Source organism: Aythya ferina, assembly GCF_964211825.1.
Source record: "Aythya ferina genome assembly, chromosome: 1".
In the NCBI taxonomy this organism is placed as follows: Eukaryota; Metazoa; Chordata; class Aves; order Anseriformes; family Anatidae; genus Aythya; species Aythya ferina.
In genome coordinates, this window is record NC_140296.1 from 99,440,746 (window position 1) to 99,462,994 (window position 22,249).

Below are 22,249 nucleotides of genomic sequence, written 5' to 3' on the forward strand. Positions count from 1 at the left end.
AGAACTGTAACCGAGATGCTAAGAAACTTCTCAGGGATACGGTTAATGCTTTGCCTATCCTTCCAAAGGTAGACTTTTCATCTGAATCAAGAAGGAATTTGCTACAAATTTACTAGAATGTTTTTTTCTTTTTTCCCTCTCTCTCTTTTTTTTTTTTTTTTTTCCTCTTATGTAGTCTTTACTTCTCTTGGATCATAAAAACACCTCCATGAGAAACAAGGAAACTTAAGTTTTTACATGGAGTTAAGAGAATGTTGTATGTTTTGCCCTCCTTTCTCCCACTATCATTTTATTTAATATATTCAGTTGGACTTCTGCTATGGGAAAAGGTCTGCAAGACTTCCTTGCAGATTATGTTTGTGTTTTTCACTTGACCTTTCAGTTTTTGTTTTCCCAGTCATCCAAATAGTCCTTGAGAGTTTACGTACATTTTGAATGGTGTTTCCTTATCTCTTATCAGACTCAAAGGTTTTGTGAAATCATAGTGTTAAAACAATCTGATGTCCTCAGTTCTTATCCATGTTAAAAGTCAAAAACCTAGATTATATTTTGGACTTCAGTTTCATGCATATTGAATAAAATCATTTTCTCTGAACTGTGACATAAAATGAGAGAGCATTCACACTGATGGTCTACAGCGTGGTACCCTTGTTCAGTAACCAGAATTAAAAATACTTACTAGGTACATAGATTTCATATGGGGAATTATATAATTCTACTACTGAGCTAGACACCCTTGTCTCCCTTTAAAGTCTGTGGTAAGAAAAAGACAATTAACCTCAACCTAAACCATAGGCCTAAAATAAATCAGAAGTATATGAATGGAATCGCAGGCTGAGATATAGCTAGCTGCAGAAATCTGACCTTCAGTGAGATTAATTCCTACTCAAACTATCTTCAATATTGTATCAGTTTTATGTTAATGCAGATTTCAACCATAGTTGAACCATTCAATTAATTCATAGGGTGTTTTTATAGTGTAAAAGTTCTTAGATTATAGTAACCATACTATCACAAAAGTGAATGTAACTGATCTCTTCTATTCCTCCAAAGGTAGTGTTAAAAGGCTGAACATCAGAACAGTTTTGAACGGAACCACTCACTATTTACATAAGCTTTTAGTATTTACCCCTTTGAGATTTCCACTGCTGTCTCTTTCTAATACCATTTAGCGTTTCTGCTGCAGCTGCTTGTTTCACCTGGAAGTATTCTGGCTAAGAACCTCTGTGCTTTTGTGTTCTTTGAAAGCTGATCCCCAAAGAACTAGGTGCAGAGTCAGATCTAGTACAAAACCCCATTGCCTCTTATGTCAGAGCCCAAGCAAGCTTCCTGCAGAAAGGGTTGTGATACAAACAAACAAACAAACAAACCAAAACAAAAACAAAACAAAACAAAACAAAAACAAATACAACTAAGCATTTAAGGCAAGAGAGATTTTCAAGAATAATGAAACACTGTTCAGCAGTGTTTGGTGATTCCATTTGGTCAGTAATGAAGATATAGAAAGGTGCATTGACAGCCTAGGGAACATCCAGAAACAAGATGGGGACTAGATTACAGGTCTCCTGAGTCATCACTGAAGCAGCATAATTAGAGACTGTCATGACATGTATTTTTAAAATATAAGGTTGAAAAAACTAAGCTAAATTCAATTTTATTTTTATTGTTTTTAATTTCATTTAATTTATTACCAGGATACACATTCATAAATTAGCATTTTCCCCTTTGACAATGTTTTTCTTAGCAGTCTTCAGTAATTTGAAAACCAAGAGAAATTAAAAGAAAATCCACTACTCTTCACTGATGAATTTATAGACCAAAGAATATAATAAGTATTTTAGGCTAGGATATTTACTGTTTTATCCAGTACTTTTCATGAGACTTTTAAAGATAAATATTCATTTTAAAATATCACCTCCATCCATATCTATATCATATAAGGTGATATAAATTCTAATTCTAATTCTAAAAGTCTGTGGAAATAAATGGTGAAAAATCTTATGAAGTGTGTTGAAATAAAAACTAGTACATTGGTACTAGATATCAGGCTATTCTTGTGACTTTGATGTCTCCAACAGATTGTTATATAAGTATATAAATGTATGCATAAACATTAGTGATTTCATATACATGTAAAATATTCTGACAGTCTGATATTGTTCTACAAAATTTGAGGATATCTATGATTTTAATTTTTGCTTATGTACTTAGAAGTGAAAAGACTTGCTATTTTATTTTGATTTTTATTTTTAATGATAAAACTGTTCTCTTGGTGAACCATATTTCACTGTGACACCAATTATACTATGCATACCATACATGTATGTTATACTGTGTAGTTACACTATAAATAGCTACATTATATGTTAATGGACATATGCTTAAAACCCTTATTCTGGGCAAAACCCAGGTGATATTTTGTTAGTATTTTTAACAAGTGTTCTGATTGTCAGATATTAGAAGGAAATGCATTTGTAACCATAAGTTTTCTAACTGATTTCCACTTTCTTTTCAGTTATTTAGTGTAGTTGCCGAAATTAAATAAGTATACGCGCTGTGCACAACTGATGAATATGTGTGTATGCTGTTCTCCAGACAAAGAAAGGTCAGAAATGCAAAGTGAAAAGGAATAGTATCACTTCATTCAGAACTACACTTGAAAAGCAGGCATAGGTAATTGCAAAAGGTTTAATATTCAAGCATACAAAAATAAATAAATAAATAAATAAAAATATATGTTAAGTATATTAAAATCATCTTTTTAAAAATACAGAAGATTAAATTTATAGTTATTTCCCATTTATTTGTTACAGGGTTTACATTTTTTCCTGTATTCCAAAAGGCTTTAGGATAAAATCCAGCAGTAATGCACATTGCTATCTGTCAGATTTTTTCCTGTAAAATTTTCCAGATTTTCTAAATTTAATAATCTCACTTATGTCAAACAAAAATAATAGACTTTCTACAGTCAGTTAAGGAAGGCAAATTTAAGGCTGAGCTCTTAGTACAAGAAGGCTTAGACTATCTTACCCCTATCTAGACTAACATTACAGGAGAAAAGACAAAGGGAATATTTTCTAGGGTGTCCAAACTAGAGTGTTTGTGTCACACCTTTATGCTGTGGCACACAATAACCATTGCTATTGTGTTAACAACACATAGCTGTAGTGTCCAGCTGCTTTTTTTTTTTTTTTTTTTTTTTTTTTTGCCAAACAGAGATTAGGTTCATATTTATTCTTGCTTTTAATCATCTCCATACTTTTGTTCCTTCTCCTAATCACTTCCTACTTGACAAGATGGATTTTTTTCACCTTCCCCGGATTAAGTGTAATTTGAGGTAGGAACAATATGGTTGAAAAACATAAGCCTTTCTTTCTAGATTGTTGCATAGAAAAAGAGGACTATCATATCAAAAAAGCTATCATATTAACATTTTGAAAATCATGCACGTTTCTTAAATAGGTACGTCTCTTTATGTAGACATATGTATATATACAATGTAAATAAATATATTCTTCCCAAACACATGCACTTTGCATACACATAGGAAGTTAGAACAGCCATGAAGGACAAAATTTCTGAGCTCTTTTTATAGAAGATGGGTTATTAAGATATCATTGTCTACTGTCATATAATTTGAATAAAGTCAGAGAATTATTTTTATAGATTTAAACAAACAAACCAACAAACAAACAAAAACACTTCCCCCCCCCCCCCCCAAGCTGTTCAAACATGAAGAATATTTACACTTCACTTATACTCCTAGGGGACAAACAGTAGTCAGGTGGATAACTCTTAATGAATTTCAATGCAAGTTAGGCACATTTAGGCAAGTTAGGCCTTTACAAATTTCTCTCCTATAGAAACTTAGGTTTTTAGCTAAGGAATGTGCTAAAAATGTTCCTTTATGGAACATGCTAAAAATGTTTCCTTTAGTTACATTAGGGAGCACCATTATAATTAGAAACCTGCAATAAAATCTTAATGAGAAACATGAGATAATACATCATAATCTAATATAATGGTACCTATTAGAATGTTAGAGCTCAACTCATCAGTATTATACTTACGAATACTTATCTTCATTTTTATGGAATTTTTGTAATTTAATGGATGGGTGTAATCATTGAGAAGACTGAAAGAAATACCTGATTGTAGACTGACCCTGGAGCGAATTGTGATATAATTAATGTTTCAGACAGGACAGGACTAGTTTACAGTGGGAGATAAAGACTTTTTAATTTCAGTAGATAGAGTTGTATGATGAGAGAATACAGCAGCTCTTTCAATTCCTGTTATTTAATGCTAACAACAGCAATAACAATAGGCAGTGGACATCCTCTATTGTCAGGAATTCAGACAATATGACATAATCAGTATTCTCCACCTTCATTTTTTCTGTGTCTAATAACAACAATTGACACCTAGTAGCTGAAGTTTTCAACACTGATTTGGAAATATGTTGCATATATGTTGCATATGATCAAAGTTTTTTTCTTTCTGAATTATAGATCAGAGACAATAGGATGATAAATAATGCAAGAATAAGGTTGTTCAGAAGGTGTTTTCAGAAAAGTATTCTATAATCACAACATGATATGCTTTCACATCTCTCTGAAATACGAATTTCAGAAAGAATTCATATTTCATGGAATATTCATATCTCTCAATTCATATCTCATGGAATTCCTGGGGATGAATCTTTTATGAATACTTGTTTATTTGTACAATTACTATCAGGAATCATTGGACAAAATTCATAAAGCACCGTCAATTGCAGATAGCTGCCATGAGTTTCTTTATGTATTAATAATCTTCTGTACTGCAAAATATTCAGACAATATGATTTTAGTAGCCTAGAGTGAATGAAAGAATAATATAGCAATATAGCAGCCTACAAATGAAAACGTAAAAATTAATTTTCAACATTAATACTTTTCTTGTAATATATCGTTTCCTCCTAATGCCTATTTCCCCCTTTTTTTTTTGCTACTATTATTTATCTCTTTTCCACTTCATCCCTTTCTCCTCTTCCCTTTCCTAATTCTTCTTCTTCTTTCTTCTTGTCGCTCCCATTACATTTATTTTTATAAAGTTACTTTAGAGAGGAGAGAGCACTATTAGCAGTCCTGAGATTTTCATACTGCAGAATTTCAAGTAATGAATGTCTTTTATATCATGTTTTTACATTAAAGAAAATAAGCTGATGCATGAAAGCATGGCTTAGGCCAAATTCTAATGTCCTTTTTAAAGCTGCTGCTTCAGTTGCATTAGGAAAATGGACACTATTTTTTTTTTTTTTTTCAGACAGCAGCCAGGGCTACCTGAGGTCCCTCTTTACTCTTGCAAACAGTAACCCTCCTTGCTCTTTCCCTCGGTGATTTGAAAATACAGGTGCAGTGTATCAGTGCAGCACAAAAATTTATTGGCTAATACAGAAAACCTGAAGGAGGAAGCTATGAGGCTAAGCATTAATAGGCTCACCAGGCCTGACAAAAGACTTGATTAGTGTTTGTTGAGTGATCAGTCGTTAATCAAGGGTCAGCTTATGCAGCCACTTGGAGATCCTTGATATTGGTGAGTTACTGTCTTCTGATTCCTTCTTTTTGAATGCCATCCCAAGGTTTTACATTTTTTCATGTCAGTATTTCCTTTTTGAAGTCTGAGCTGCTGTTATTGTTTCAACAATGACGCTTCTGGGTTTTTACTTTTATTATTTTTTTTTGTATGGCTTTAGGTCAACATACTTTCTCTTACCTTAAATAAATGAATAAATAAATTTGGTAAAAGCCAAGGTAACAGGGCAATGCTGCACCAAACCCAGCCCAGTGTTACAGATCCTTGAGAGAAACTTTCTTGTCCCTTCATTGGCCCAGAAGACTTGCAGACACCTCCTGTGCCCTGGTGGTGTCTCGGGACATTTCTTTCCTACACATGGCTCCTACTTCTGTGCTACAAATGACTGACATCATTCCTCCAGACCTTGTGGAGTCACAACAGCCATGGCTAACACTTGTACAGTTCAGCCCATTAAACAATAATAGTAAAATATTTTGGGGGGTGAGAGTTTTGCCATGAAGGATTTGTTCAGGATACCAAAAAGAAGAGCAATTTTTTTTTTTTTTTTTTATTTATCTCCATTGTTAAAAGAATATTCAGTTTCCTAGACAAACTAAAATGGAGAAATGACAGTACTAAAGCCAACCTGACAGCCAGAATGTAACGGATATAGCCAATAGGCACTGATATTGTACTTTTTTTTATGCTGTGCCTAAACACTTCCAGGGAGCATTTGGTACCTGCCACCTGGGTGAGCTAGCTTGTGTCCTAGATTCAGTACAGCAGCATGAACTTGTGTGTGAACTGTGCTTGTGTTCCAGGATGATCAGAAACCATGATGTGAGAATGGTCATGTGTGTATGGATGTGTATGTATCCATAATTACATGTATATGGAATTATATATCCATACAATTTTGTGGACAAATATATATCTTTAAGAGAGGAGCTGAGAGATGTCTGCAGGTAAAGGAGAGTGAAGAAGACTTTTCCTAGTCAGTTTCTGGGTTGTTTAATGAAGTAGTTCAAGTTAATCCAAATAATGCAGAATTAAATCTGGTTTTATTTAATGTTAAGAAGGATTAATCCTATAATCAATGTTTTAAGGTGTCTTTGAAATCTCTGTGCTTTTTATTAGCACATTAGTTTCTTGAGGGGGGAAAAAAAAAAAAAAAAGATTTTCCTATTTTTATTAATAAACTTTTGTCATATATCCTGATATTGAGCTGGGTAAATTGTAGACTTCTGGCTAGTTTCCAGACTTATGACATACAGAAAACAGGTAGGAGTAAAACTGCAAACTTTTCCTTTTCCCCAGTCATGTGATAGACCCAAATCCACAAGGGTCTTCAAGGTAAGTACTTAAATGAACATTTGTGCAAATATTTAGTCACAACAGATTCTTCTGCTAACATTTTTGCAAACAAAAATTTGCTTGTATAAATGTTTGCAGAAGTGAATGAAAGAAGACAGTAAGTACTCTGGCAAACTGTATTCTAGATGAGCTCTGGGATTTTCAGGAGGCGAGGCGAGGGACTCTTTGTCAGGGACATAGCTTTTCTCCCCAGCTTTTCTGTAGGCCCCCTTTAGGTATTGGAAGATTGTTATAAGGGTACAGTACTCCAGATGGGTTGTCATGAGATAAGAATAAAGGGGAACAGTCACCTCCCTTGACCTGCTAGACACACTTCTTTTGATGCAGCTCAGGATACAGTTGGCTTTCTGGGCTGCAAGCACACATTGATAGCTCATGTTGAAATCCTCATCAACCAGCACCCCAGGTCCATCTTGTAAGGGCCACTTTCAATCCATTCCACCCAGCCTGTATTTGGGCTTAGGATTTCTCCAGCCCAGAAACCTTGCACTTGGCCTCGATGAATTTCATGAGTTTCTCACATTCCCACTTCTCAAGTCTGTCCAGGTTCCTCTGGATGTCATCCCTTCCATTCAGCTTGTTGACAACACCACTCTGGTTGGTGTCATCAGCAAACTTGTTGAGGGTGCACACAATCTCACTGTCCATGTCACTGACAAATACGTTAAATAGTGCCACTCTATAGTGCCACAATATTGACCCCTGAGGGGTCAGGTCCCTGTGGAACACCACTCATTACTGATCTCCTCTCCACCTGTACATAGAGCCATTGACTGCAATACTTTGAGTGGGACTATCCAGCCAATTCCTTACCCACTGAGGGGTCCATCAGTCAAATCCATGTCCCTCCAATTTAGAGACAAGTATACAGTGCGGGACAGTGTCAAATGTTTTGGACAAGTCCAGACAGATGATACCAGTTGCTTTTCCCCAGTCCACCAGTGTTGTAATCCCATCGTAGACGGCTACCAGATTTGTCAAGCACAATCTGCCCTTAGTGAACATGTTGGCTGTCACCAATCACCTCCCTATTTTCAATATGCCTTAGCAGTTTCTAGAAAGATCTGTTCAGCTTTAATGAAGTGGGAGCAGAACCAATCAAAATAGTTAAAAGTGTATAACTGTTTATACTCAGACACCCCTTTAAAAGTATTCTTTACTATCTATCTGCATGACCCTTTTTGTTGACACTCTTCAGAAAGATGATTGCAAGGTTGGTTTTTTTTTTTTGCAATAAACCTTCAGTTTTTAATGAGGACAAAGATATAAATTTCTCATTATGAAAACACTTTTTTTTTTTTTTCCTCTCTAACTTGATTTTGATAGAATCAGAGGCTGGGAAACTTACACTTAGCATAAGAACAGACTTTAATAAAAGGAAATGAATTAAAATCAAAGTTGATAAAACTATTAATATTTGTAAAATCATTCTATTAATGCACAGCATGACAGATATTTTTTAAACGCTGTATTTAACCACCTAAAACTATGCTTGGAAAGCAGAGACGGGATACTACTCATCTGTTGATCCATAGTAATTGAGCGAAGATTCCTAGTCCAAAATGAATGAAATACAACAGAAAAAGGTCCATCTATGGATTATGATATTTTATACCTAGAAATCAAAGTCCACTTTCAATGCATTTAATAATTCAGAAGTAGCCAGAATCCATAGGGTATGTTTTTCACAAGCCTTATAGAATTACCAGACAAGATTCTGGTAGTGTCTGGTTTAGATTTGTGCAGGGCAAAATTCATATTCCAGTATGATGACAAAGTTTCAATGGCTTTTATTGAAGATAAGAATTTGATTAGATGTAATAGATGTTTTTTTCACCAAGGAGTGAGAAAACAAAGCAAAATGTGTGTAGAAAGTGAAAGACAGTATTCGCTTAGAAAATTGTCAGAGAAATTACATTTTAAATGAGTTCTTTGTGGAAAAGGATTTTCAAGACAGTTCCTACTTTTCTCGTACAACTTCAGATAGGAGTGACAAAAACAATCTCTGTCTCTGTGAAGAGACAATGAATACCTAAGAAAGTCAGCCATTAAAAGGTTAAGTAGCAAATAAGTGATTAGATTCCTGATTTCATTAACACATCTATGACTTAATGTGTGTTCAAGTTAAGCATTCAGCTGAACTGCAGTCTCTCAAAAGAGAAACTATATAGCTAAGATATGTACTATTCCTTTACTTTAATTCCTGAATCTTAAAAACTATGTAGCCATCATTTCAAGTAGTTAGCATAAACAGCATGTTATATGTACTTCAATAAGTTCATTCTAAAGTCTTCTGTATCTATGTTGACCATGCTTGACTGGTCTTTCTTTATGGCTTCAGACCCCGAATCCCAAAGCAATTTTGTTTGTCTTCTGCTGTATGTCCTTTTATGTCTTTTGAATGTCTTTTCACTAATGCTGTGATCTACACCATATGCAGTGTTTCAGATAAAGACATCACTGTGTTAGTCCCTGAAAAAACATCTGTTATTCAATTCTGTTTCTAAGAGGAAAAATTGCCTTTTTATGCAAGAGATAACTGAAACTTGGGACAGTTTAGGACAAAGAATGACTGACCTTTTGAATCAAGTAGAAATTAGATCTGGAGATCCTCTATGCCACAATATACAAATGCTTTTTCACTGAATTCTTTCTGAAATGTACAGATGAATAAAACTACAAAGAAGATTCCAGCTATTACCTACTGTTACTACATGCTATGATGTTTGGGTGAGGGAGGGATTCCTCATTTCCATAGCATCATGCTTTATATTTCAAGATAAATACCTGGGGTTTCAAATTGATTTAATATCAAACAATATAATTAAAGAGGCTGTCAGTATGATGGACAGTGCCTTCAGTAATAATAATGACAAGTTACTGTAAAATAAAAATACAATAAAATAAAAGTACAATATTAGGCAGAAATAGTAATATTTAGATATCTACCTTCCTTTTACATGTACACCAGAGCTGTAGAAAGACGGTCAGAATCTGTGTACAAGTGCTTGTAAAAAACATAGCTAAAGTTTGTCTATTTTTTTTTTTTTTAATCAATCACCATGTCTTCAAGGTTTGGTTTGGTTTGGTTTGGTTTGATTTGGTTTGGTTTTACTCTCATAACCTCGGAAATTTTCTCTTAATTTTAAACTTGATGTTCACCTCTTTGGAAGCATAATTAAAGTACCTTTTTATTTAGAAGCCTAACTGATTTCTTATTTTTTTCAATATGCTAAATGACATAAATATTAATGATGATAGCACCAAGTTGTAATGCACTATACTAGTACATCAAGTTTCCAGCTTGCCATTGTTTTAAACATTACAAATACAGAAAATAAGTGGAAGTCTTTCTAACAGGTTATATAAAAGACAAACTGACAATATGCAAATATGGTAATTATCTTATTCTTATACAGGGAACACCAAGAAACAATCAGGGTTAAGTGACAAGAATCAAAAAGACCGGTGAAAACAAGTTTCTCAGACAGAAATCCATTTTTTGAAACTTTTAGTTGGTTTAGATCCTTTGTGTCTTAACCTAAATTTTTCTGCAGTTAGTCTTTTGTCAGTATATAGTTCAGCTCAAGTTTTCAAAATTGTTATGCAAATTACTTCAAAATGTCTGGTAAATTGCTGGCTGTAAATCACCTGACTTTGATTCTAATTTGAGGACCACTGAGAAGATTCATTGAAACCATTTATGTTTCAGGTTAAAAGTTCAAATACACATACTTATAAAATAAAAAATGTGATTCAGTAATACTCTTACAGTTACGTTTGTCATTGGTATTCATTGAGAGTATTGTAATCATATATTCATTAAATATTATATTAATATTCATCCATGTATTATTTTAATATTCAATGTTCACAGCATATTAACGAAAATGAACACGATAAATCAGAGAATGCATATTTGAGTGAATATCTTTTATATTTTAGGAAACATTTTTAAACTGTTCTGAAAATATTTGTGTATTTCAGAGGAGGACCATGCATCTGCAAGACACTCTAACATAAGTTTACATGCAATGTTGATGTAAATTAAGAAAGAAGGCTAAAGGGAGAATAATAAGCCAACAACACACATCTTCTTTGAGTATTGTCGTGCAGATTTCCTCAATGGAAGATGAAGTTAAATCAGTAAATCAGTGATTGCCTCTCTTTTAAGTTTTGTTTGTTTGTTTGTTTGTTTGTTTTTTGAATGGAATGGGATAGGATAGACTAGACTAGACTAATCCTAAGGTGGAAGGGACCTGCAAGAATTAAGTCCAACTACTGGCTGTACACAGGAACGTCCAAAGTTCAAACCCAATGTCTAAGAGTATTGTCCAGCAGGCTTAGTGCCATGCTTTGGGGAGCCTGCTCCAGTGCCCAGCCATCCTCTCAGTAAAGAAAACAAAGCCTGAACCTCCTCTGTCACAGCTTCATGCTGTTCCCTCTGGTCTTATTGCTGGTCACCAGAGAGGTCAGCACCTGCCCCTCCCCTTGTGAGGAAACTGTAGGCCACCATGAGGTCTCCCTTTGGTCTCCTCTTCCCTAAGCTGAACAAACAAACTGAATTAAACTGCTCTTCACGTGTCTTCCCCTCTAGAACCTTTGACTCTGATTTGATTATTTGATTTCTGATTTGATTTTGCTTATCCTGAAAGGCTTCAACATTGTAGTTAGCAGTGTAGTCTGCTTCACTAGGTATGTCCAAGAGCTGACTGTGGGCAATGAATTAGAGCTAGCAGTGTAAAGTGGGCTTATCTGTGAAAGTAGAAAACCAAAATATATCCTATATTTCTTCCATGCATGAGTGTCAAATCCATTAATATTAAAGTAGCTTATGTAATGGGCTGCAAAGTATTTCACCAATGATGACAGAAACTGGGGAGATCAATATATTACTTCACTATTAGTACAAATTTTCTTTGAATTTAGGCTCACAAAACAAATCAAGATGAACATGCAGAGGGAACAATTGCATCTCCCATTACAGCCCCCCCCCACACACACACACTTTTATCGGACTTAATGCCAACTTTAATAACGTTTCTAGTAGCTGAGCTAGCAAAAGAAGCAGTGAAAGCTGGAGGTCAAGATACATGAAGTACCATTCTTCCTTCACAGCCACAGAGTTAGAGGTCCTAAAGATGTCAAATACAGTGAGTCAAAAATTGAGCATATTTAATGTGCTTATCCTCAGATTTTTCATCTCCACAGACCTATGAAATATGTTGAAGATAACTGCAGTTGTCCGACAAAAGTGGTTCAGCAGAGACATTGTGCAAATGTCAGATGTTTTGCTCATCCATGTAGTAATGCCCAGTTCAGGTAACAATTATATGTAGTTACCATGCTATATGTTACAAGTGAGTCTGATAGTAAAGCACACTTTGGGGATATGCTACCCTATGTACCATCAATGTTCTTGCTGCTCTGTAGTAGTTTTTGAACTCAGCATACAGCTCAACAGTTACTGCTTGGGAAGAACCTCTGTACTTATGTTACTTGGGAGACCACTCTCTCACCTCTGCTGTCTCAGCTACCTGGCTAGGCCTGCTCTTCTTCCTTGTTATTTACCCAGAAGCATAGCTTGATACACATTTGAAAACCTGCCCTAGCCTATCTGTATATAAGCAATCATAAGAGAGGTCAATTGACCAACACTACTAGGTGGTGCTACAAGGAAAATTCTTGTTTTATCCAAAGATTTCCCTGTGGTGACAGCCACACAGACAGATATTTATATATGGTTTGTATCCACTTCATTGGATGGTATGTCCCTTTGTTGACAGGCCTAAGGAGATCCTCAGTCCCTCGACACTCACTTCCAGAGCTCCATAGTCAATGTCCATTGGCATGCTATGGGGTGACCTAACTGTATCATTGGTGCCCATGTGTTAACAGTCCAAACACAAGGTAAGATTTAGCATTCTCTAAATAAAAACCCAGATTTCAGAAAATGACCAGATGTCAGTAACGTGTGTGACTATGTGCTTGTAGAGTTGTTGTTCTCCAGATATGACTATATATTAGTATACATATTAATAAATAATAAATTGGAGTTTATATAAATAACTATAATTAATAGAGAATTTTCATTCCTAATGTGTTTGGGGTAATATGATCCATAAAATCACAGATATTATATGATGTAAAAGTCAAGTTGGTTTTATTTTCAGGATAAACAAATAGTAGTAAATTTAATGAGCATGCTAAATACTTTGTTGCAAAAGCTTATATACAAGTATGCAAGAACTACTAATATATGAGCTGGTAAAAATGTAATGTTGCGTATTTCATGATAAATTATAATTATGTTTTAATACAGTGTTTTATCATATTAACATAAGAATTTGCATTTGTTTGATCATTATTAGACAATGTTTATTACTATGCTTAGGAAAAAAATGCATAAATATTATATGAACATGAAATGAACATGAATTTGAAAACTAAAATTAACTTTTTAACTTTTTTTTTTTTTTTTTAAATCTTTTAATTCTGAAATGATAGAGGCTTATTCTGATCCAGATTAAATTAATGCAATTTTTGTTTGGAACTTCTCAAAATGTTCCAAGATAATTATACTGTGTTTCTAAGGGAGGAAAAAAAAAAAGGTAGGAAATATAGCTTGATCTTCTATACTGTCTAAATGTGGTGGTTTTATTCTGCTGAGCAGCTGAACTCCTCTACAACTGCTCTCTCACTCCCCCTTCTCAGAGGAAGAGGGTGAGAAAATATGATGGAGAGGGCTCAAGGGCTGAGATAATGACAGGGAGATCACTCAACAATTACTGTCATGGGCAAAACAGACTCAGCATAGGGAGATTAGTATAATTTATTGCCTATCACTATCAGACTAGAGCAGTGAGGAATGAAATGCAAACTAAAATCACCTACCCCCACATAAAACCATATTTATTTTCTTATAAATATGGTGCAATATCATGTTGTGTGGAAGATCTGATAAAAATTTAATGTACATTTCATAACATACTGGGAGTCATGTTTCTCACATGGCTGAGAATGTGTTTTCCTCGGGGAGCTACTTCACATGCTCAGGGGAGATGAGATTTCACTTGACTCGAGATGTAGGCAGAAGAGCTAGCAAAATGCTCAGGGAGGATGAAGGATCAGGGTACTTAGCTGAGAAAGAGAGAGAGGAGCTGGTCGGGCATCAGAGATAAGAGCAAGAAAATATTCTGAGACTTTGGGGAGTTTGCAATAATTTACAAAATCATTGGTTGATTCAGAGGGTTAATTCACCACCAAGGAGTAGTGACCGATGACCATTTTCAAAGTGAGAAAGCAGAGTTGTGCTCATGTTTGTTTATTTTATTTTATTTTATTATTCTATTCTATTCCACTGTGTCTGACTTGGTCTCTTTCAGTCAGGTCTACTGAAAATAAATAAATAAATAATATTTAGTCTAATAGAACCTGTCATTTTTATTGTATGGGACTTTGTGAGTTTGTTTGTTTTGTTGTTGTTATTGTTTTCTTTTTGGGGGTAGGCTTTAAACTAAAAAGTCTCTTTCATTCTTATTTTGGATATTTATATTAAGAGACAGATCCACCTCAAAGCTCTGGCTAACTACAGGTCTCTTTTAAGCTCTCAAGGCACGCAGGCTGAGATGTATGCTTCCACACAGTATGTTTCCGGATGGAGACAAACCACCCTTCATTCCAGTGGAGCAGTGAAAATTTTTAAGCTCTATCAACTTTCATATTATTTAAAGTATTTATTCACAGACTTATATTTGTACATGAGCAAGTCATTGTCTTCTCTATCCTTTTTGAAATGATTAATGCCTCTGGGATTTCTAGGAAGATACATGAATTCTATTCTCTCACGAGGCAGCTGTTTAAAAGCTGCCAAAATATTTGTCCTTTACATTAGATCTGTAATGGGCAGAAAGAAACTTTACGTTCTTTGTATAATCATTCCTAACTGACCACAATAGTGTCAGACAAATTACAACTTATAATATCACTTATTGTAAGAGTAAGAGTATTGTAAGAGTATTTGCAAAATATAGCAAATATTTGCTACAGTTAACTTATAGCTTCAAGAAAAAGGGAAAACTGTAGCACTCCATATCTCATCCTGTATCCTGTATAATGTTACCCATAGTTTAAATACTTATTTGTTTTGAAGTTCAATGGCAAATTAATTTCCTTAGCTACAATGGGCATCAGTGACATGCAGCCCCAAATCCATCCTATGGCTGTTCTTCATAAAATTACTCATTCTGTGTAAGTCCAAAATTCTTATATATATATGTAGTCTGGAGAAATAACAATTCAACTTAATACTCAGGTTACTTAACAGCATTTAAAATGCTCATATCCTCTGGGCTACCTTTACTGATTATGAAAATTTAATGGAAAATAAACAAGGATATATATTTTTTTTCCTGTAACAGGAAGTGAGTAAAGAAATATTGTTTCAGAGGTTTTAATCCTAATTTACTCCTTTATACCATTTTGTACCCAGCTAACAAATTCCCCTCAGATATCTACAGAAAATTTTTATTTGACTGTCCATGATCACTGGTGCTTTATTTCCTGTCATTAAAGTTAGAATTAAGTGTTCTTGGAGTCTTCTGGTAGAGAATGTCAAAATCATTTTCTGAAGCTGATGTATAATGTTGCTTTGGGCATACTATAAACAACTTATTTGTTTAGTAGTGGATTACTAAATTGGTAAGGGAACTCAGTTCATCTGTTCACACAGAAAGTCCACCTTACTGTTGATAAATAAAACTAACATAAACTCTTCTTTTATACAGTTATGGCATGAATACCACGATGACATTCAAAATACATGATCGGACTAGATTAAATACCTAATAGCTTCATTCTGATGAGAAGTTACACTGCAGTGAATGGAATTAAACTTACTTCAAATTTTGTGTGTGATGAAAGTTATTCCCACAAAAAATAATGTTCAGGTTTTTAACACATTTCATTTGAGAAACCCAAAGTAATGTGTTAGTCATTATAAAAATACTATTTACTATACTGAATAAAAGTCTGTCTTCTGAATTATCTGTCCTATCTAACTGTAACCAATAGTAACCAAGTATTTTACATAAAGTTAAAGAATCATGCAGCAAGTAGATGAGATATAACTTATCATACATAAACATAGCATCTAAATTCTGCATATTTAGAGCTAGGTTTAAATTCTGAATCATGAATTTTTATCAGCCTTCCAATGAATTTCAAGATATTAAATATTATAATCTGATATACTTATTGACGGAATATACAACTCCTATATCTTCCTGAATACAAATAATACCCTTGCAGAGCTGATGTTACCTTGTTTTGAGCCATCGCATGAAGAAGCTAAGGGAATAAATTCCCCTTAGTTATCTATAGAAACCTTTTATTTGACTCTGTGATCACTGGTACAAACTTCTTTTTCATTTGTTTGCAGTTTCTAGTATCTGTAGAGCTAATTAATAAGATGATTCTATTTTTCTTTATCAATATTATCCTTTAAAAAATATCGCCTTAAACTAGAATGAATGATTTTCATGTACTGGTAGGGTGAAGACATTCCAAAGTCCTGGAGCTACTTGAGAGAAAGGCTGTGGTACTTGATTTTTTTAGCATTAGTCAGTAAATAAAGGCCTATTACATGCACTTGAGTGCTTGGCAGTATTTGCCCTATCAGTATCTCAAAATGACAAATATTAATTAGTGGTTTCTCCATCAGCTTCTTCCAAATTTTAGTAATTCCCATAACTAAGGGTTTACAGTTTACAACATGTCATGAACATAACGTTGTGAGAAGCTCTGATGACAGTGTATCAATATATGACTAGAATAGGCTGGTACACATTCCAGGTGGGCACAGAGGGCTGCAGGGGAGGTAAGGTGATAGCAATATCCCACTGAATATCCAATAAAATGGTTTTCAATCTCTTTGATCCTACGCTATGGCACAGTAGGGGAAAAACATACAAAGTTTACAGCCTCCTAAAACCCAGTGTGTCTGTTAAGAAGTGTAAATACAGTTCCAAACTGGTTTTGCATAGTACCAAAATACAGTCAAAGTCAGTACTGTGTGCTGAGGAGCATAAATACAGAACTACACAATATTCTATAGGTATAGGTACACAATATTCTTTTTAAAAGCAGTATGTGAATATTTTTCCAATCTTCCTGTGGCACATTGAGGCTTGTAATGCCACACTTAGCATTACAGACAAAAAGATTGCTGTGGTTTAACCCTAGTGGGCAGCTGAGCCTGACACAGCTACTCACTCACTATCCCTCAGTCAGATGGGAGAGAGAATCTGGAAGGTAGAAGTAAGAAAACACATGGGTTGGGTTAATCACATTTTAACAAGTAAATATAAAGCTGAATGTGCAAGCAAAACAAAGTAAACAAAGCCCCATTTCCCAAGAGCAAGCAGATGTTCGGACATTTCCATTAAAATGGGCTTCATCACACATGAGAGTCTCTTGGGAAGACAAATGCCATCACTCCAAACTTCTTCACTTCCACCTTCTTTCTCCTCAGATTTTATTGCTGAGCACAGCCTCATGTGGTGTGGGATATTGTTTTGGTAAGTTTGGGTTAGCAGTCCTGGCCATGTCCTCTCCCAGCTCTTTGTGCATCTCAGGGCAGCATCAGAAGCAGAAAAATCCTTGACTCTCTGCAAGCACAGCTCTGCAACAACTACAACATTGGGGTGTTTTCAACACTGGTTTCATCACAAAACCATAGCATAGCACCATGAAAGCTTCTATGAAGAAAAGCAACTCTACCAGTCAAGAGCAGGACAGAGACACAAAATGATGGAGAACAACATAAAACTTGATAATGTGATTTATGTCAAAGAAATGAAACTTTGAGCGGAATCATCACAATTTTCAGGAAGCTGTTGCTGTAGATCAAGACATTCTTTTGTAATGGACGATCCATTAGAACTTGAAGGGAGGGGAGAGGGTGGAATGAGCGGCATCCCACATGTAGACATAAATATTAGTTCATTATGGAGAGAAAATGTAATCTTGCAATTAAAGGGGCTTCGGTTCATAATGTTGATGCCATCTCTGCCCCTTTGCATTGCCTTGGGGAAAACATTTCACATTGCTTCTGTGTCATCATCTGGAAATAATGACAATGCTTTTTCACTTAGTTCACAAGTCATCTGGGAAGGATTAATTGCTTAACCTCTGTACTGTGTTTTGAACATGAAAAGTATTATACAAAGGTTAAGTAGTGTTATTATGGTAATAAAAAATAAAAAATAAAAATCTATATTTTTATTTCATGCCAGATTATTTTTTTATTTAATCTTCATGATATTCAGAAGAAAGAAAGTATATTTTCAAAACAAATAATGAATATCCAATTAACCTAAACCTCCTTCAAGTCTCTTTGTAGTCTTGCAAATAAATGAATGGTTTACTAATTAAATATCAAAAAATATTAAGATATTTTTATTTGTAAACATTATTGAATCCATTCAGTTATTAACATAAAAGGAGTTTGAATAGGTTTAGACAATTAAAATATGAAACCTGCGTATATCTTTATTGTTTTGAGTAGGTTATTTCAGAATTGCTTGAAAGAACTGATCAATATTTCATAGTTTCACCTCTGTACGTAGTTCTTTAAGGCACTTTGATCAAATCCAATTATGTGTCTTTTATCTCACTGTGGCATTCAACATTTCCAATAGATAACTGTTGGCAACAGTGGTTCTGAGTCTGTAAATACACTGTCCACAAAAAAGATGTTTGTTTGAAAAACAACTGAAACAGTCATGAACCAAGAACTACAAAAATAGTCAGATTTCTGGACACCACATATAAGCAAAGAACTGAGTCACAGGGAAATATACAAGCAATAACAAAAATGTTAAGTGTGCAAACAGCTGTTTGGTGCTGTTTCACCAATATTTTAGTAGTTCAGAAAAGACAGAGATAACAGGACCATTTTGATAGTTTTCAGATACTGATGAATTAGCAATCTGGTATTTTAACTACCAAGTCTGTGTGTATGCTAAAACTGTCTGGATTTAAAGGTACAATGTGTTAAAGTAGGCAAGCTAAGTAGGTGAAGAAGACTAAATGAAGCAAAATCTGCTGAACAGCTGGATTAATTTTCATATTATTGATGTATATGTCAAGTAAATATGCATTGCAGTATTTGTTTTGATATGAAATTTTTTTACTGTAAGTTGTTAAAATACATTGTACAAAATTAAATGCTACTGTTGCAAATCTGTGTTAGAAACTGGTAGAAAAAAAAAATAAATTAAGTTTTACTATCCAAAAGTGAAGATTTCTGAAAATCAAGAAATTGAAGGAAAGGCTGATTAAACTTGTGATATGAGGACATTACTTGAAAGTAACCCTTAGCTAAGTAGAAATCAATGATGTAAAAGAAACATTTGCTACCTCTGAAGTCTCTTTGCACAAATGTAAAAGGACATTCTTTTTCATTGTCTGAAAAAAAATCTTTGAGGAAGGTCTTTGACACTTTAGGAAAACCCTATATTGATCTTTAAATTGGTTCCATCAGAATACATAATTCATTAACTATACTCCTTTTTCCCTTATTTCATTCACTGCATGCCTGTATGAATATAGGACACTCGTTTTGTTTTCAAAAGTATTGAAGGGAAAAAGATTCAAAAAAAAAAAGGGATAAAGGCTAATTCCAATGTAAGAATCAAGGTCAAGCTCTAATTTTTTAAGCGTGCAAGAACAATTTAAAAATGGCATCTTCTCCCTAACATCTGATGCTTGTATTAATATTGCTCAGAAAATAGTCATTATGGTCACTAAGTGACACAAGAAGGATGTAGGTCTGCAGAGAACTAAAAGCAAAGTAAAAAAACATTCCCTTCATCCATGTATTGTACCTCCTCCCCCTGAGTGTCTTAGGGGAACAGGGAATGGGAGTTGTAATCAGTCCATAAGTCTTCATCTCCACTTCTCCTTCATGGTCACTATCTGCCCCTGCTCCACATGGGCCCCTCCCATGGGATACCATCCCTCTCCAACTGAGCCTGTGGGGGCTGCCCACAGGCAGCAGCTCTCCAAGAACTGATCCAACATGGGTCCAAAACATGGGATCCATCCTTCAGGAACAAGCTGCCCCAACATGGTTCTCCTGTGGGCAGCAGCTCCTGCTAGAAAAACTACTCGACCATGAGTTCAGTGTCTGCTCCGCCATGGGCTCCTCCATGAGCTGCAGCATGGAGATCTGCTCCGCTGTGGGACCCATGGGCTGCAGGGGGACAGCCTGCTCCACCAGGAGCCTCTCCATGGGCTCCAGGGGAACTTCTGCTCTGTGCCTGGAGCACCTCCTGCTCTCCTTCATTGACCTTTGTGTCTGCAGGTTTCTCATACATTTTTTCATTCCTCTCTCCCAGCTGCTCAGTGTCTCAGCATTTTTTTCCTTTTTACAACATGATCTCAGGGGCACAAACAATATTGTTCACTGGCTCAGCTCTGGCCAGCAGCAGGTCCCTTTTGGAACTGGCTGGATCTGGCTATGGTCTGATATGGGGAAGCTGCTGGTCTCTGCTCACAGAGGCTGCCCCTGTTGTCTCCCTCCCTACTACCAAAACCTTACCACAGAAGCCCAATACAAACACAGCCACATCATTCCATCAGGACGAATATACATACCACACTTCCAGACAGCTAATTTAAGAGCACTCTTTTGGTTTTGGGGTGATTGCTCTGAATGACTTGTGACAAGTATATATATTTTTTTCTTCTGTTTTATTATCATTGCAAAGCATTTCTCAAGTAATCTGTACAGATGTTATGAGGAAATCCAAGCATATTATATGGTTATGTAATTTGATAACACATCATAATGAACAAGCTGTGACAAAGAATGAATTAGGGTCACAGAGAAAAAAAAATAGCTCTCACACGTCCTGCTTTGGAGTGCTTGATTTACAGGTCTAGCATTCTATTAATATCTTTGTTAGTATAAATTTATAGATGTGGCATGTCCCTATGTCATTTTCTTCTTGCGTTCAATCCCAGAAGGAAGAAACTTAAATTGAGAGGCATGATTTCAACTGCCTTAAAATAATGTACTGTTAGAAAATATTATCTGTTTAGCTGAAGATGCTTAAAATGATGACAGAAAATTCAGCACCTTCAATATCTGTACTTCTGCCCATGTACATGTATGATTTACTACACAAGGTGGTGATTTGAGTTCTCAACTCAATGATGGGATGGTATCAGAAAAATCTGGGAAGATTTTTATGAAACTCAGATTCAACAATTTTATTTTAAGGAGAACCAGTAAAGAAAACTCTCAGATCCTGTCTGCATTTAGGCATCTGCTGATGTTATTATTATGGGGCACAGAAGTAGAACATTAGAACTTGAATAAGTTCTAAAAGAATTGAGCTGTTTTGAGCACTCTTCTGTCTTTAAATGGCTGGTGACTGAAGTTTTTGCATAAGTCTCAAAATAAAATTAAATTACATTGTAAATTTCCAAATATATATATATATACATATACATATGTATATATATATATATATATATATGTAGGGCATGATATTTATTTCAGCATAACCAAGCTTGGAAATAATAAAATTTTCTCATGTCTTTTTTTTTTTTTTTTTCCCAATGAAGTGAAGATTTTTCTCTTGGATTAAAGCCAGGTTTACATTTCAGTTACTTTAGATTCCAGAAGCAGTATTCTTGTTTGTTTGAATACTTTTTTTTTTCTTTTTTTTTCTTTTTTTTTTTGTGTGTGTGTGTGTGTGTATGCAAATGGAGTATTGTTTAGCAATAGGTAGCACTCAGGTTTGCATTCTAATTGGTGACTTAAAATGCTTAGCATTATCCTCTAACAAAGTCAGCCTTTCATATTGAAATTCTGGAGTGTCAAAATGACAGAGCATAGATGGGGAACTATTAATTATGATTATTTTAAACTGTCCCAGAATTTCAGTAAGTCTCTCTAAGGTAGGTGAAAAACAAGGTATTTGCCTACTTGTATAGATGTGATTTTATATTAATAATTTTAAATGTCTGATTTTGTAATATGAAAAAAAACATTTTTTTGGGGGTCGATGTAGTTGGTCACCTGAAGGAAGAGTCTGTAGGATAGATATGTACATGCATATATGTGTATATACATGTATGTGCATGTAGATATATGCACATACATACACAAAAATAAAGGTATAAGGTAATTATTTATTGACCAATACACACACAGAAAATCACTAGGATTTAAGAAGCTGCTAGGCTAAGCAACAGTGGGTTTAACACCACAGTAAGAAATCTAAAGAGCTTTTGCTCGTTAGGC

The 22,249-nt window shown here is 34.8% G+C and overlaps 1 long non-coding RNA gene across 2 annotated transcripts; it reads left to right on the forward strand.

Annotated features, from left to right (window-relative positions):
• The first annotated feature begins 5,494 nt into the window (after window positions 1-5,494).
• LOC311426726 lies at window positions 5,495-15,875 on the forward strand. Of its 2 annotated transcripts, XR_014686987.1 has the most exons (5): window positions 5,504-5,577; window positions 12,145-12,255; window positions 12,720-12,843; window positions 14,540-15,183; window positions 15,720-15,875. It is a non-coding gene; the product is annotated as an uncharacterized lncRNA (long non-coding RNA). The 2 variants fall into 2 exon arrangements; XR_014686986.1 differs by lacking the exon at window positions 12,145-12,255 and having other exon boundaries at window positions 5,495-5,577.
• Window positions 15,876-22,249: the final 6,374 nt, after the last annotated feature.